The following is a 12196-nucleotide window of genomic DNA, read 5'->3' as shown; positions in this document are numbered from 1 at the left end:
TTCCTGTCCCTTATACAATCCTTATTTTCCCCTCTCCCTAAACATTCTCTATTCTCCTACTCATTATTCCAATGTGTTTCCCTTCCTCTGTCCTTCCTTTCCCTCTAGCACTTGCTTTCTCCGTCCCTGTGTCTCCTCTTCCTCCCTATTCGTATGTTTTAATCTCTCTCCCCCTCCTATGCCTCTTATCCCTGCCATTATCGCGTCATTCCTCTTCCTTTTCCTAATTTTCTAGGTCTCCTTCCCTTCTGTCACTTTACCGCCACCCTTCCTTTTCTCCTCCCTCCTCATCTTTCTCATTCTTTCTCCTGGTCCATCTCTTTTAGCTGTTCTTCCACTTTTAATACTCTTCGCCATTTACACTGCTCCCATCTATTCCTCTTTATCCTTTCCGTGTACCCTTCCATACATCTACCCTTACCCCTATTCTCTACTTAATTTCTTCACTCTACTATTTCTTATTTATCACTTCTTCCTCGCACATTTAACACTGTCGGCTCATGTCACCCTGTCTATCCCTGTCGTCACTCTGCCTCCCTTTCGGTCCCTGTCATTTTGTCGCTTCTCTGTCCACCTTTGTCACCCCTGTCGGTTCGCTGCCACCCTTTCAGCACCCTTGCTATTCTGTCGACTCCCCTGTCGTCTCATGTCACCGGTAGAAAATAAAACGGAGGTATCATGATCGAGATGTACAAGATATGCTGGAACAGGAAAAGGCAGTACCTTTTCAAGGGAACAGGAAAGGTAGACATTTGTGAAGGGACCAAGGAGCTGAAGATCGACCCGTAGGTATTTTTATGGTAGTGTATATCACCATTTACTCGTCACCATTACAATTTACTCATCACCATCACCAGTTAATCGTTCCCATCACCACTTAGTCTTCATTACTGCTCATGATAAACATCATTCATTCCATTATAAGATATTTCCTTTACGAAACTAAAGAAAACATGCACACATCAAGTGCTGGAATAACCCCATGGAAGTACCCTAAATGATGTAACAGCTCCATGGAAATACCATAAATTCTGTGATAATTCCATGAAAATTACTTCAAATGGTGAAAGTCCTATGGACTTACTTCAAATGCTGGAATGATTCCCGTGGAAACACCATGAATGCTGGAATAGTCCCAGGGAATTACCTTACATGTTGGAAAAGTTCCATGAAACTACCATAAATGCTGGAAGAGCTCCATGGAAACACCTCAAAAGCTGGAATAGCCTCCTAGCAACGCCACCAACGCTGGAATAGTCCCCCCTTGGAAACCGTAATGATATGTTTACGCGGAATGGAGAAGGCTTGCGGCCACGTTCTCTTTCTTCCACAGATTGCCTCGCCACACACCCAAAGAGCACGAGATTTCACCATCTGCTGGTGTCTGTATACGGGGACATTCTGCGTGGGGTCAAACTCAGAGGCAAATTGCCGGGGAGCAGTTGAACGCTCGAGCAGGGAACAGCTGTTCGCACGAGTTGAGAAAAGTTGTCCACAAGAGCAGAGAGCAGCTGCCCGCACAGACCTAACCAGCATATATTCACTTTCTTCAGTTCACCATAGACAATATATAGTACAGAAATCTATTGAGCACTCAACTACAGAAAGTAATTAAAGTGCTTTTACAAGCTCAAGTTATAAGTACAGCACATATTATATAGTTGTATTTCATCGTAAATTCTGAATACAGGACCATCAATCCTCTCTTCATACCCACATCCTCTTCCAGAATTTCACCTCCCCATCCCTCTACCTCCCGCCATCCTTTCCAAACCCTTTGGAAATCAAAGGTCCATGAAGTGTTAGAGTATTCAGATAATATATACCGAGCCCAGTATGTTTTTTTTCTAGGGGGATGGAGGGGGTGGGAGGAGGGGGGGGGGGTCGGAAGACAAACAATTTGGGACAGTTTACCATATATATGCTTAAACGAATGCATGTTTTCCTTTTCACAAAGTTGGCACTGGAAAACTGCCAGATATGACTGTTTCCCCAGGTGTATCAGGATTCGTCAAGCCTTTACATGTTCACTTACGAAACCTGTATATCTCTCCTTAATCATGACAGCTTAGTCTGTACTTATTTAACATTCTACTAGTTTCGAAACTTGGCAATACAAGTTTATTTACAAGACTTTAACCCTGTCGTAGCTCAGTCGATTATGGCAGTGTCTGGGATGCTCCTGGACGCAGGTTCGAATCCTCGTCACGGCCCTTATGGATTTGTTTCAAGATTATTATTGTTACAAACATACTTGTAAGTGTTTCGTAGTTTATAAACTATACGTAAATACTTGATAAAACCAGGCCCCCAGACTATTGAAACTAATATTGCCGAGTTCTTGCTCTATTAGTTCCATATATAAACGTGTCCTCCCGGTACTCATTATAATGTTTACTGCTACACTCTGGCTTCCTGTCTCCAAACACAATGAATTATTATTACTATTATTATTATCTCTCAGTTCTTTGTGGAGATGTGCGGGGAGTGTGAGAGAAAGGAGAGAGAGAGAGAGAGAGAGAGAGAGAGAGAGAGAGAGAGAGAGAGAGAGAGAGAGAGAGAGAGAGAGAGAGAGAGAGAGAGAGAGAGAGAGAGAGAAATATACATTGAAAGAGAGAAAGACGGAGAGATGAGAGAGGGAGACATGAAGGAGAAGAAAAATGTCCTATTGGTTATCGATGCCCGTCTCCTCCACCTCTCTTTAGCTCACCGACACTCCAATAGACTTGTTTACTCCACCTCACTCCCCTCCCTTACCCCCCCTCTTTCCCTCCCACATCTCTCCTCTCCCTTTCACTCTAGCTATTCATACACTCTGACATCAACATGTTCCCTATATATGCAAGCAGGAAGGAATGCCGGTAGACCAGATCAGTCAGGTCGACAAAGACTAGTAGATCAGATCAGCCAGGTCGACATAAGACAAGATAGACTAGTAGATCGATACAGACGTGTAGACATAGACTAGTAGACCATAGCAGCCAGGTAGACAAACTAGTAGACCGATACATACAGCCTGTAGACTAAAGCAGGCAGGTAGATATAGACTAGTAGACCAAGGCAGCCCGGTAGATGCAGACTAGTAGACCAAGACAATCAGGGAGACATAGACTATCAGATCAAAGCAGCCAGGCAGACATAAATTAGCAGACGACGGCTGCCTTGACAATAATGTGCACAGCCGAGCCATAGAGATGTAAGGTACCTCTCCAGTCGCCACAGAATACTGAGACGCAGCAATAAACGGCAGGAGAGGATGTTCAGACCAATACCATACATAGAAATATATAGACGTGTGATGAAAATCTACAGTGGGAGCATTTGCACTGCGTGACCAGTAGCTCAAAATGCGGGGGTCCAAGAGCTGACGCTCAGTCCAATGGTCACAGATGTGCTGTTTAGGCTAGTAGTCAAATATCACCTTTCACCCCCATCACTATCGTCACACACAATATAAGCAAGCAAAATTTCCACGATGCTAGGCTGATCTTGCAGTGTAGGCTTCTTGCTTAATTGTTTAAAATGAGAAGTTCTCCGTTATGTTTGTTTTGATGATAAGCAGATGATGAGTCACAATAACATGGCTGAAGATATGATGACCAAACCACACGTCAGAAAAATGGAGAAACGACGACGTTTCGGTCCGTCTAGGACCATTATCATGTCGTGTAAAGGGAAGAAAGTGGAAGAGATAAATAGTATGAGAGTAAGAGAGTAAGAGGAGATGTGAGATGAATGAAAAAGAAAAATGACGATAAGAAAACGATAAGAGAAAAAAATGGTTTCTTACATTTCATCCTATTTTGCTTTAATATTTTTTTCTTTCATCCTATTCTTACCTTTCATCTCATTCTTATTTTCATCTTTCTCTTTCATTCATCTCACCTTTCTTAATATTGCTTATTTCTTCCACTCTTTCTCTTACATGACTTAATCATGGTTCAAGACGGACCGAAACGTCGTCGTTCCTTAATTTTCTGATATGTGGTTTGGATTTCATTAGTATGATAATTGTCATATCATAATTTAGTGATTAGTATGCAATATGCTATGCAAGTTCGGCCAATGTATTCAGGAGTGTGTATATAGTTGTGTGATTTTGTAAACAAGTTCCTGGACTCCGGAATTAGTATATGTGTAAATGTCAGTTTAGAAAGAGTTAGAGAAAAATTAATTCCGTGAGCGATAGGGCCTTTGGAGCCTTATTAAATGATCTCCGTCTGATGGGGCCATATAACTTCAAAATATGCAATAAATGGAAACTGGTTCGATTTCAATCCAACTTTTTTGACTAGTTGTATATGAGAAGGGTTTCATCTGGTCAAAGTCTCAGCATCGTTGCATAAATAGGAAGGAAAAAAAAAAATATTTAATTATGTCTCAACAAATTTCCAAAATGTTCAAAAATTAACATCAAACACAAGTGTCAACTGAAATCATGTCTATGACTCAGCTATCACAATAGCATATAATAAAGGATTTTAATAATTAGTTTTATAAAAAAAAATAGTTAAAAAAATTAGATTTAGTTTTTTCTCTAATTTTTTTTCTCATTTTTTTATTGGGCAATTTGCATGACACTTATACACCTGACTGCACGTAAGATTATCTGTTAGGGTGCCAATTTTGGAGGAAATTAGTTAATGTCAACCTCAGCCACAGTTAGTTAGTTTAGTTCATTTATTATGCACCCCATACCCATCTTGTGGGCGGTAGTGGGGCGGGTTACAGAGGCACATAATGGGCTCAGGGACTGAACCCCACAATTCATTTAGCTAAGCAAGTTACAATCTTGATGAGCTAGTTACAAAATTCAATATAAGTCGTCACATCAACAATGGGTTTGAGATCGACCTCAAGTTCAGCCACAGGTGGTAGAACCTTTGACTTCATTTCTTTTCAAGTAACATAGAAGTGACTCTACTCTTTCATGTAAATTGAATAAAAATGAAACTTACACCTTACATGTAGATTTTGTGTCTCTTACGATTTGTCCAAACACTTTATTTCTAAGTTCATTTATTGATTTTATAAATATTTATAAACATGATATATTTGCATAAATGTTTGAGGGAACTTTGACTATTTGTATTAGTAAAACTAAACATATTTTGGATAATCCGGTTGGACAAATCCTTTATTATATGCTAATGTGACAGATGAGTGTCATAGAAATGATTTCATTTGAAACTTGTGGTTGTAATGAATTTTTGAAAATGTTGAAAATTCATTGAATTCTTTTTTTCTCCCTTTCTATTTAGGCTGCGATTCTGAAACTTGCAACAGTTGCAGCCCTTTTCATATACAACTAGTCAAAAAAGTTTGGTTGACATTGCACAATTTTTAATATCCTAAGTTTTGCCTCCTGCAGGCGAGCGACGAGGCGAGCGACGTGGCGAGCGACGAGGCGAGCGACGAGGCGAGCGACGAGGCGAGCGACGAGGCGAGCGACGAGGCGAGCGACGTGGCCACAGACGTGGCCACGTCTGTGGTAGAAAATAATAATAATAAAAAAAAAATAAAAAACTTCCTTACTCTCCGGTTTCAATTTTTTTTTTATTATTATTATTTTCTACCACAGACGTGGCCACACATTTACAATGCTAACCAGCATATATACATTTTCTTCTGTCCTCCATGGACAGGGTGAAAGATTTGTCAAACATACAGTTCAGAGATTTATTGAACAACCATAGAAGGTGATCGTAGTGCTTTTAAAATGTTAGGCTCAGCTACATACGTAAATACATAGATTTATGAATACATTAATGTGAATTTATAATGGTGAAATGTAATTCTGATCAGCTTTATACTTTATACACATACATACACACAGCATTGCCACCTCTCAAACTGTCAATCACAGCGACCAAGAGAGAACTCCTCTATGCAGAAAACTATACAGGATTGATGGCATATTTTGATGAAGGATTATTTCTCATCATGTAGGTGACTGATTGTTACTATTTAGTGCAGCTTCTCCACTTCTCGACAACTATCTACCTGCCACTCTTTGACAACTATCTACCTGCCACTCCTCGACAACTATCTACCTGCCACTTCTCGACAACTATCTACCTGCCACTCCCAGACAACTATCTACCTGCCACTCTTCGACAACTATCTACCTGCCACTCCCAGACAACTATCTACCTGCCACTCCTCGACAACTATCTACCTGCCACTCCTCGACAACTATCTACCTGCCACTCCCAGACAACCATCTACCTGCCACTCCCAGACAACTATCTACCTGCCACTCCTCGACAACTATCTACCTGCCACTCCCAGACAACTATCTACCTGCCACTCCCAGACAACTATCTACCTGCCACTCCCAGACAACCATCTACCTGCCACTCCTCGACAACTATCTACCAGCCACTCCCAGACAACTATCTACCTGCCACTCCTCGACAACTATCTACCTGCCACTCCTCGACAACTATCTACCTACCACTCCCAGACAACTATCTACCTGCCACTCCCAGACAACCATCTACCTGCCACTCCTCGACAACTATCTACCTGCCACTCCCAGACAACTATCTACCTGCCACTCCTCGACAACTATCTACCTGCCACTCCTTGACAACTATCTACCTGCCACTCCTCGACAACTATCTACCTGCCACTCCTCGACAACTATCTACCTGCCACTCCCAGACAACTATCTACCTGCCACTCCCAGACAACTATCTACCTGCCACTCCTCGACAACTATCTACCTGCCACTCCTCGACAACTATCTACCTGCCACTCCCAGACAACTATCTACCTGCCACTCCTCGACAACTATCTACCTGCCACTCCTTGACAACTATCTACCTGCCACTCCCAGACAACTATCTACCTGCCACTCCTCGACAACTATCTACCTGCCACTCCCAGACAACTATCTACCTGCCACTCCTCGACAACTATCTACCTGCCACTCCCAGACAACCATCTACCTACCACTCCCAGACAACTATCTACCTGCCACTCCCAGACAACCATCTACCTACCACTCCCAGACAACTATCTACCTGCCACTCCCAGACAACCATCTACCTGCCACTCCCAGACAACCATCTACCTGCCACTCCCAGACAACTATCTACCTGCCACTCCTCGACAACTATCTACCTGCCACTCCCAGACAACCATCTACCTACCACTCCCAGACAACCATCTACCTACCACTCCCAGACAACCATCTACCTACCACTCCTAGATAACCAGCTTCCAACCCACTTCCATTTTTCCCCATGTCCTCCACAATCCATATTGTCATTCCCCTCTCTCCTTATCTTCCACCCTCCCCACCTTCAGCCCACTCCCATTCTTATTCCCCTCTTCCACCTCTTTCGCCCTCTCCCACCCCCCCTCCCCACCTCTCCCACACACTCTGCCATCTCCCATCAGGATCCTAAGTTTGGAAAGTTGCATTACGTGTTCTTTTATCCACGTTTAAATCCAATTAAAACTTTCCCGAACGGTAAAATGGGAAAGTATACAGAGTCGTTTATATAAAAGTTTTAATCGTATTTAAAGAACAGAAGGAAACTTTTAATGTATTTTTATCCACACGACTATTAGCGGTATTTTGTATGGTAAGTTGTGAAGTAATGAGAGAGAGAGAGAGAGATCGCAAGAGAGAGGGTAAGATTGACTGTTGACTCGCTGTTAATGGTGTGATTTTTCGACTGGTGTTTTTTGGGTAGAATTTCTGCAAATAAAACATGAGGCTACTGCTAAACTGCTCAAGACAGTAAGTGGAAAGTATAAACGACAGTACTGCTCAATTGTCCCAGATAGTAAGTAAAAAGTACAAGAATACATAGGAGGGTATTAATAGCCTAAGCTAATCTTTTTGGAGTGTATTTTATGATCACAATATATTTACTTGAACTTCGAAGCGCAACAACCTTAACGGTCTTATATATAAGGACACAGCGGATTCCGATTCACCCCACGAAAATAATAAATATAACAGTCTGCCTTTCCTGGATGTGTTTATATATAAAAAAGAATCATCTGTAAGCACCAGTGTATATATTGAGCCTACAAACATAGGATTATGCCTAAACAGTTGGAGTGAGTGCCCCCAAAGATAACAAAGCCAGTGTTCTCAACGCTTATATTCGTCGAGCCCTTGCCCACTGCTCTGAATGGAGCGACGTGAGTAGGGAGTTTGAAAGGATAACACAAGTATTGGTGAACAATGGCTATTGTAACCAAGAGATAACCACTACTATAAGACGAAACTTGGACCGGTAGTACAACCCTGAACCAAGAACAGAAACCACAACACCTCCAATAAAATTATATTACAAATCCACCATATACAGTGAATATAAGAAAGAGGAAAGAATAACAACAGAAATAATCCGTAAAGAAGTAAAAAGCACAACCCCTAACAGAAATATAGACATCATCATATACTATAAAACAAAGAAGACCACTGACCACCTCACAAAAAACAGCCTGAAGCCAACTGAGAACCCTTTACAGCAGTCGAACGTGGTATAATATATATATATATATATATATATATATATATATATATATATATATATATATATATATATATATATATATATATAGTTATAGTTATATATTTGTCAAGTACAAAAGCCAGATAACGATGCACATTTAATAAACGAAAGAACATATACAGTGCACGAAATAAGAACAATAAAACATTAGTATACAACATTCTTAGCTGCTACATTCCGGTAGCGATCCAATACCATATTATGGCTTCACCAACCGTCCATATCAAGTGGCTGCTCAACTCTTGGCTTGTCACTTACCAAGTGAGATTAAATCTCGTCGTAATAACATTGTACAATCAGCCCTAAGATATACAAAATTCAGCCTGTGGCTGAAACACCAGAAACATCTGCATAAATATTCTCCAACACGAAATGAAATCAGTCTCTCACCTTCCACGCCAATAAACATTCAAACACTTCCCCTTATACATCATGTGTGATCACCACTAATCATCCATCATGTGATCACCCCACTTAGTGGGGACACTAAGCCCCGGAAGCACCTCAAGGTAACCTCAAGGTAAGGTAACCATGAACCTCTGTTCTGCTCCTAGAGGCTCACTACCATGTATGACTCAAGGTTCCCCAAAGTAGTCAACAAGGCTCTTCTACAGTCCTCCTAAACTGCTACACAATGAAGTTCTCCTCAAACACCAGTGATGCTTCACCACTGATCCCACAGACACGTGAAACTCCTCTTCACAGCTCCTTTACACAGCTCAAGGTCCACTCTTCACTATGGGGTTCTGCTCTACCACAGAGTTCAGCATTCACTTCTCCAGCCTCGAAGTTTACTCCATAGACTTCTTCCCTGGCCTCGGAGTTCTTCCATCAACTCCTCCCCCAAACAAACCTGCAATTTTTCCATTGCCATGCCAATAAAAATATTTCCCTAGTAAAACACAATTAAATGCATTCCCAGAACATAAATATATTCCATCCGACATCTCTTAAAACTCTCACACGTCGCAAGGGTACTCCCCCGTCCAGGCGAGTCCATGCTCCATGGGAGCCACCGACATGAGCCCGCTGCCCCCAGTCACCCACTGACACTCGGCGAGGGCGGACATGTCGCCGCCTCCTCCAGCTGGCTCCCTTATCACTACACTCTTATTTCAGCTTATTGCCTTAATAAAACATGTCTACTACATTTATAAACACTTGCCATGATCGCCGGGCACACGATCACTCACTAACAACTGGTTAAATAGGCTTACCACAGAATTTATCTGTCGAGGGCGCTCACTGACTGAAGATCATCATAGCGCTCACGACATCATTAAAGGACTGCCTCACAAGGCTTCTCCTAGACCTGACTTGAGCACTTTAAGTCGTCCTTAGGCTTCATACATAAACGCCTGACTGGTTCTCTCCTCTTGACAGAGCATAAAACTAGGAGTTCCTCCTTTACTGCCAGGAGCACAGAGTACAACCCCCTCCCACGACCTCTGCTGCTCAAGTGAGGTCAAGACACCCACAGTGAGCCTCATACCTTGTCAGCAAAATCTCGACATCTCATGTCATGTCACTTATTTACATGTTCATCCTCTGCCCATGCTTTTAAACTATTCATCAACATTTGCCAATTATTTAATATATATTCACATATCTACATTTCCTTTGATCTCTCAATTGGGTCTAGTTGGTAGAATAGCTCTCATAGGGGTAGACTCGTTCTTCAGGCTACCTGGGGTCATAACAATATATATACAATCATTTACACAAATACACACATCAATAATCTTTTGTATCACAAGTGATTCAACAAGAGGCTCACAACAGTCACGATACAAGGCACTTTACATCTCTGGTGAGTCACAGTTACTAGTCTTGCTCCACACCCACCCAACTGGGCGGCAGCTTTACAGTCATGTGCTCCACACCCACCCAACTGGGCGGCAGCTTTACAGTCATGTGCTCCACACCCACCCAACTGGGCGGCAGCTTTACAGTCATGTGCTCCACACCCACCCAACTGGGCGGCAGCTTTACAGTCATGTGCTCCACACCCACCCAACTGGGCGGCAGCTTTACAGTCATGTGCTCCACACCCACCCAACTGGGCGGCAGCTTTACAGTCATGTGCAGGCATTACGTGAGGGGGCCTTGATATCCGAAATGTTTTGCGTATTAGTGGCATTTTAAATATGGATTACATGTAACAACTAATTAATCACTGTGTCATGTTATGTATTTTTCTAAAAAAGATGATTATTATTTAAAGTCGCAATGTACATAAGACGATTCATCAACGGATTTTAAAACCTACCTAATCCTATCAAACCTCACCTAATCTTACCTAACTTAACCCAACCTAGTCTAACACTCAGCCTAGCTAATACGATCTACCTTAACGATATATTCGGTTTTGATAATAAAAAAATAAGCTTTGTAAATCTGTCTTGTGTACGATTGGCCACCCCTCTCCCCCCCCCCCCCCCCTCTCTATGTAAAAGCAATTCTTTCCCTCGCCCAATACGCTGTACTTTTTAAGGTGTCGACCAATCCGTTAAAAATGAGGTCTTAGTAATATTACAGTACCGTAATAATGACGATTCTGTGAATAGGCCTCGATAGTTAGATGGGGTTGTTTAGATTAGTACGTAAATAGTTAGGCGAAACTGCTGCAAATTTTAGTGGCAAATGGAGAGAATGAGCTGCTGGAAGACATGAGGCTACCGTTGGAACCCCTAAACCTTCTCCTTCCCTCCCTGTCTATCCTTTTCCTCCTCGTTCTCTCCCTTCCTCCTTTCCTCCCTTCTCACAGTATTACGTTATCCTTTTATTTTGTTAATTTTCACCATCCTACTTTTTTACGCCTCTATTTTCTGTTTTTGTCATTTTTCTTTGCATCATCTCTTCGACCCTCCCCCCCTTCATCCGTGTTTACCGTGTCCTTCTTCCGTGTGTCCTTATCACCTGTTCTCTGCATATTATCTTCATTTAAGCCTCTATCTCTTATCTTTGTTTATTATCTTAGTAGACCAACACACCTGATAGTTGCAGAATAGAGCCAGTGAAGAGCAGGGGAGTCATAAGCACAATCGGAGAACACTGTATAAACATCAGAGGTCCGCGGTTGTTCAATACCCTCCCAGCGAATATAAGAAATATTGTGGGAACAACAGTGGACATCTTCAAGATAAAACTAGATAGTTTTCTTCAAGGTGAATATGTGGATATGTGTCGCTCCAAGCAACAGCCTGGTGGACCAAGCTCTTACAAGTCAAGCCTGGCCTAGGGGCCGGGCTTGCTGAGTAGAACTCCCAGAACCCCATCAAGCAGTTCTCGCTTAACTGAACTGTCGTTAAATATTTTACTTAATGTTGTGCGCGTTGTGTATTTTGCATTACCAAGATGCAGGTATGTGTACTTACTGCAATACATGAGTATATGTTTTAAAGTTGCATACATGCTTTGGCCTTTTATCAGACAACTGTCGGTTGGAAAGGCGAGATCCAGGAGTCGGAAGTTTTACCCTACAGGCACAAATAGGTGAGTATACTCATACACACACAACTAACCCCGAGTTCGATCCCAGGGCAGGATGAAACGCATGTGCCCTTTCACCTGATGTCTCTATTTCCCCCCTAGCAGTAAAAAATGTACCCAGGAGCAAGTCCTCTGTTGTAGGTGGCATCCCGTAGTTGACTACG

The 12196-nt window shown here is 42.2% G+C and overlaps 1 protein-coding gene and 1 long non-coding RNA gene across 2 annotated transcripts in view; both read right to left on the bottom strand.

The window, feature by feature from the left end:
• The window catches only part of LOC123746933 (uncharacterized), a 190865-nt gene that overhangs the window by 96022 nt on the left and 82647 nt on the right, over positions 1–12196 (bottom strand). The gene's annotated exons all lie outside the window — the stretch shown is intronic.
• On the bottom strand, positions 8625–9986 carry LOC138358854 (uncharacterized). Its single transcript, XR_011225592.1, has 2 exons — positions 9758–9986; positions 8625–9393 (listed from the first exon to the last, which is right to left on the bottom strand). It is a non-coding gene; the product is annotated as an uncharacterized lncRNA (long non-coding RNA).

Source organism: Procambarus clarkii, chromosome 87 (assembly GCF_040958095.1).
Source record: "Procambarus clarkii isolate CNS0578487 chromosome 87, FALCON_Pclarkii_2.0, whole genome shotgun sequence".
Lineage (NCBI taxonomy): Eukaryota > Metazoa > Arthropoda > Malacostraca > Decapoda > Cambaridae > Procambarus > Procambarus clarkii.
Note: the sequence above shows the minus strand (reverse complement) of the source record. Positions and strands in the feature narration are given on the sequence as shown.